Source organism: Microchirus variegatus (assembly GCF_963457635.1).
Source record: "Microchirus variegatus genome assembly, chromosome: 18".
Lineage (NCBI taxonomy): Eukaryota > Metazoa > Chordata > Actinopteri > Pleuronectiformes > Soleidae > Microchirus > Microchirus variegatus.
Window position 1 is genome coordinate 11,713,983 of NC_139819.1, and position 6,000 is coordinate 11,719,982.

Sequence of the window (6,000 nt, forward strand, 5' to 3'; positions counted from 1 at the left end):
AAAAGGTAACAAAATAAATATTTAAGTCAGACAATGCCTCATTTATAGTCTGACACGTGATTGTGAGTTTGCAATTTTGGTTTTGCAAAAAACTGATATAGAATATTTCACTGAGACTAAGTGAATTGGACTCGAGAGATTACAGAATTGTGTGCTTCAGAAAATCAGTCACAATTAAGTCCTAAGACCTGTTGTATCTCTGACATGTTAGTGCAGTAGTGAACAGATCAAACACACGCTGTAGCGCCTGCTTTACATTGTACACTGTCTAGCTGAATTCATGGTGTTTTACTCTCAGGAATATCTCTGTATTCCCGTGTAGCTGTTCCTGTAACCCAATTCCTTCATCTGAACTGCTGCTTAGGGCATATGCCTGAGCATGTGTGGCCCTGACAAGCTTCTACAAATTCATTAGAATATATTGTCGAGACAGGTGCAGCCTTAGCGCCACCAGTCTGCCATCTCATCTCGCTAATCTTCAGTGAATTCATGTGGCGCCTGATGCCATTCGCTGCATTTCTCTGTCGGAAAGGTTTGCTCACAATGCCTTTTTTTTTTTGGGAAACGGTGATAAAATGTGCCATCAGATTCATTTCTGCTAATTCACTCCCAAGGCTTGACTTCATGAAAGATTAATTTGCAAGCGCTCAGTTTACGAAAGAAAACACAGACATGCTCTGTACTCCTGTCCATAAAACATACACAGACACACCGGCGTCAAGTGCAAACTGTTAACTCCTCGTGTTTATTTCCCCCCAACAGTTTGTTGGACATACAACAAAATATCAACTTTCTGGGACATCCCGATCATTTTATTTTTTTTCAATAACAGACACTCAAATTGATAAGAAATTTGGTCATGATTTTCGGTCTCTGTGTCCAGTGAGAACAAAGACGTGGAACAAGTGTGGTGTTAATAACTCGATTGTAAATTCTTCATTGGCCTAAGCAGCATGGAAATACATAGAAATCAGGTTTCACGACAGAAGTAACCTGATGAACATCATATTAGGAGACTGTGGGGGATCTTAACTCTTTGCTATGCAGAGCAAAGCCCCCCCCCCCCCTGCATGATGGAGCCACCAACAGACAGCCTCTTCACAGGAATGCATAGAAAAACACAGTGATGGCAGTACAAAGTGAAGAGTCAGTCATGCATTCATTCATGTTTCATGCCTCCTGTCTGAAAAAGCACAACTAGGTATTTGGTTTATGTCATTTTTCTTCCCCCAGCGTACATTTGCTTTTCTCCAAATGCAGCCAATCCGCTAAGTTTCTTGAAGTGATCGTACTGAAACACGTGTTTGTCATCCATACAAGCACTATCCCGTCGTCGTATATACTGCATAAATTACTCATCGCGCTGTGCCCCTTCGGAAAAAAACACCACACACCTTGAGGAAATTGTAAGCTTTCTGTCAACGTTCCTCTCAGTCATAGTCAACACAATATCAAAAATATCATCTCTTTAAACGTTAAAGTCTCTGTAGAAAAGTGCCTGAAATATATAGATATCAAACATGTCCATGTATATTTGTATACAAAGAAAATTTGATGCAAATTATTACTTATTTAAGGAACCTTTAAAGCTGTACCTTTAGCCACACCACACTGTATTTCTGCATGTTAGTATGTTAAAAACATAGCGTGGACGGCACCAACATAGCACTTAAGATTTGGGATGTAATGAACATAATGTCTGGACACAGATCGGTGACCACATAATCATTCATTTTAGACCATTGGTCTTCCCCACATCCACAGTGATTGAGCGTATGGCTCATACTGACAAATGATGATTTTTTTTTCTCCTCATCCGCAGTCCTGTTGTATTCACAGACAGAACCGTCAAGCTCTACAAACACAAATAATTACTGTTTTTAATAGGCGAATTCCATCGGTTGACTGGAGCTATCGATTACCATCTGAGTATGCACTGAGAAAAAAAGTCTGCGAGGACCAATCACATACTGGCTGACATCATTTCACCCCCATCTTGTATCTCTTCATCTGAACTCAAAATCCTTACTTTTGTTGGGGGGGGGGGGGGCTTCGGCAGCATCCTAATCTCTAATTCAAAACAATCGAACCGCCTGTCTGTGTACACCTACATGGAGTGAATGCCCCCTCTGTGTCACCTGAAATCAACAGGTGCTGCTGAACTGCTTTATGGGTCCATTGCTTCACGTAGCTTGCATTGCGTGTGGCAGAAGTTGGGCAGAATCTTTTGGGCAGCCCATGGCCAAGTTGAAAGGGAACCTTGCTCGTTATCGGTCCGAGTCCCCACTGGGTCAAAAAAAAAAAAGGACTGTGGTACCCCTGAGCAAGGTACCCAACCCCCAATGCTCCCTGGGTGCTGCTCAGTGGCTGCCCGCTGCTTCTAGTTCTGGGACTGTTTCTAGTAGAGGATGCAGTGAAGGAATTTCCTCTGTGGGTCTGATAAATGACTCATTTATTTATTATTTATTTATCTTTTCAGAGAAGGGTCAGGCTGCAGCCTGTAGCGCTCACGGCACACCCCCTTAATAACCCCCAACCTTGATCCTTCTCCTAACCCTAACGGTCACAAGGGGGCGCGTCGTGAGCGCTACATTCTTAGAAATAAAAGTGCTGAGGAGAACCATATAAGGTTCTTCGGCTTGTCCTCATAGGAGAACCCTTTATGGTTCCAGGTAGAACCTTTTTTTTAATAAAGATTCCACCTGGAGCCCTTAGTGTTACCAAGAACCCTTTAAAAATCCTTTATTCAGGAAAAGGGGTTTTAAAGGGTTCTCTGGATCAAAATGGTTCTTACTGGAACCTTTAGTTTAGTTACTAAGAACCCTTGAAAAACAAATGGTTCCAGGTAGAACCTCAGCCCTTGTAGAAGAACACTTTTGGAACCCTTATTTCTAAGAGTGTACAGGTTGCAGGTGAATATTCTTGACTTTCCAAGTGTCAGTGCAAGCGTATACAAGGACTGGCATTAGCTAATCGAATCACTTTTATGCGTTTAGCTCAAACGTTTCACGGCTCAAAGGAGCTCTTGGACAAGGCTGTTCCCCCCCTTGTTGCTGATGGGTTTCTTTGTCAGACAAATTGCGCCCAACAAAGGCAGACATGGCAGACATCACATCACCACACTCTTGCTACCTAGTTGGTCGTGACAGACGCTGCTCCGCTAACCCTGGCCGCCCCCCAACGTCACAGGCATTAAAGTGACAGGTACGTGTGAGTCTGCCATCACAGTAACATGAGCCTGTAGGATGTTGAGTGCTCAAAAGTATGATTTTTTTTCCCCAGTAGATCTTGTCCCCCGTTGATCCCGCGAGCTGTTTCCGTAACAGAAGGTTGGGCGCTTGGCCTCAGCTCCGGCTCCTCCCTCCCTGATCCACCGTGGTCGATCAGTGTATAAAACATGCGTTCCTTCCACTCGTATATGTCTCGAGTGCTTTAATGGGCCCTGTAGAGGGGAAGAAAAAGGGGAAACGCATTAGTATGAAAATCTACAGATGAGAGTGACTTGAGTGGTCACAGCACCAATAGCCACTTGTAACGGGGCAAAATGAAAATATAACCAAGATGCTATCACAGTGTACACTCAACCACTCAGACAGAAGCTTGTGTCCCAATTTTTCTGTATGGATTCAAAAGCCTTCCTTTCAGAGAAAAGACAAAGACTTCATGTCTCTCTTTAAATTGCTGCCTCTTTTTTTTTTTTTTTGCGTTTCTCTTTGTCATGTCTGGAGTGGCTCGCTGAGCTGAAGATCCCATCTGGGTCATTGTGGCAACTCACAAATCTGATCCCGTTGTTTACCTTCCTCTGAGGAAGATGCAGCTGACGCTTCAAACTTCTCCATGGGAGTGTGAAATCCTCCGATTAAGTTTGCTTCGCCACCTAAGCTTTCGGAGCTGCACAGAGCCATCTCATGCCCTTCCACTCTTTTCTCACTCATTCGTACCCCTTTTGCTTTTTGTTTTTTTGCTCTCTCATACACATTTATAAAACATGCATGCCTCGGACATGTAATCATGTGAGTAGGTAGTAGGTTTTTGACAAGGACAAACATACAAACACACTCATAACATTGTCTGAGCCGCAGATGAAGTATCCCCACCTTTTTAGAAATGTAGGTTGTTTTCTTCATTACAACAAAACTATTTAGCTTTAAAGGTGCCATATGTAAGAATGTGGCCAAACACGGTTACTACATTCAAATTCAAAATACAGAGGTCTTCTAGGTTTCATTTTCTGACGTAACTGGCCACCCGTGGTTGCTCGGCAGCTGAGACTCTACTGACTGCAATGATTGGTAGACGGCGGTAGGTGGCGCCACATGCCAAAACATGATTTCAAAACATAAACATGATTTGCAGTCTGCAAAATATTTTTATTTAACGCAAATATTTTGGCTGTACTGTTGTTGTTGGTGAGTTCAGTTTGTTATATGAACATTATTACTGACTCTCTGTGACATATTAGGAGGATTTTATGGCCAGTTAGCTTTAGATTTATTACATAATGCACCTTTAATTTTGTTTATATAGCTTTTCTCCGAACATTTTATTTTTCTAACGATCACGGGGATGAAAATAAATGATGCGGGATGAGTAAAACGGACAACTGTGTCCCTTGGCAGACGCTCACCTGCAACAATCAGACAGAGGAACAACAGCTAATTAATATTCACTGGCAAAAAATGTGCCTCACTCTGACACATTTATCAGGTTTATTGCTCACTGTGCACTTGCCAGGTAGCAAAATGGGATTAGGACAGTGCAGTTATTAAATTCACTAAAAGCTCACATAACTAAATCAGACAAAACAGGTTTGGAAATGTTGGAGTTGTAATCTAACCTATTAGCTCAATGAGATTTTAAATTAATTATGGGAGCAGCACATTGACTCAGCTACTTCATTCGCTGAGGTGTCACACCAGTGATGTCGGCGTGGAAATCAAAAACACACCACTGTTTGATGGAGCAGCGGCTACAGCACACACAAGCATTTAACCAGAAGTACATATTTTCATCCCTAGAAGGTCATGAGAAATCTAAAAGAAGGGAGATGCAGAAGCTGCTGCAGCTCTGAAAAGGAAAAAAAAAATCTGAACCTCTTGATTAAACATATACACAACACGCACGCAGATGGAAATGCTGTCAGTGTTTTTCTCTTCTAACTGTCAGATATGATTTAATAATAGTTACAAAGCTCACCCACATGTATATGGAGATACAGTACATGTACACAGAGGGGGTATTGTTATGCATGCAGCTGCTACTGGAGGAGGAGGAGTAGGAGAGAAGCATCATCCAAGAGAAGAAAGAAATGAAAAAAGTCTAAGAGAACACGTCAGGGAGAGAGGAAAAGAAGGGGAGGCAGAGAGAGAGAGAGAGAGAGAGAGAGAGAGAGAGGGGGAGAGGTGGGTTATGAGCTGGACCTGTGTGCTGAGAGCTGTAGGGAGTGGGTCAGTGAGTCAGTCCTGACTCACAATGGAGGCGGAGAAGATCCACCTCCTCTTTGCCTGTTACAACTTCATCCTCAGGCCAGGAGCACTGAAGCTCAGATAGCCATTTCAAAAACACCTACGCCCTTTTGTCAGAGGAGCAGTGCTTTCTGTGTTAAAGGAACAATCGGATAATAGATAAGTCACTGAATCAAACGCCAGGGGCCCATTCTTTCTAAACGGGACTGGTAACCCAGTCAGCAAGTGTCAAGACGGTTCCTCCCACTCCCTGCTGTGTGTGTGCCACTGCCATCAATCCGTCTCATCCACAAACATGACTGAATTAACTGCTGCTTGTAATACAATGACCTCAGATCATAATTTAGAATGTGTTATTTTTCAATGCTTAGTCACAGGATTATGACTTGATATCGATGATTGTAAAAGTGCAGCCGGTCTCAAACGAGGAAATCATATCCAGTCCTTGTGAAAACTGTGAGTTGAGACCTACTGTCAAAGACCAATATCCACTCTCTGAGTTGTAGCCAGTTTACAGTCGTCATGCATCAAGTGT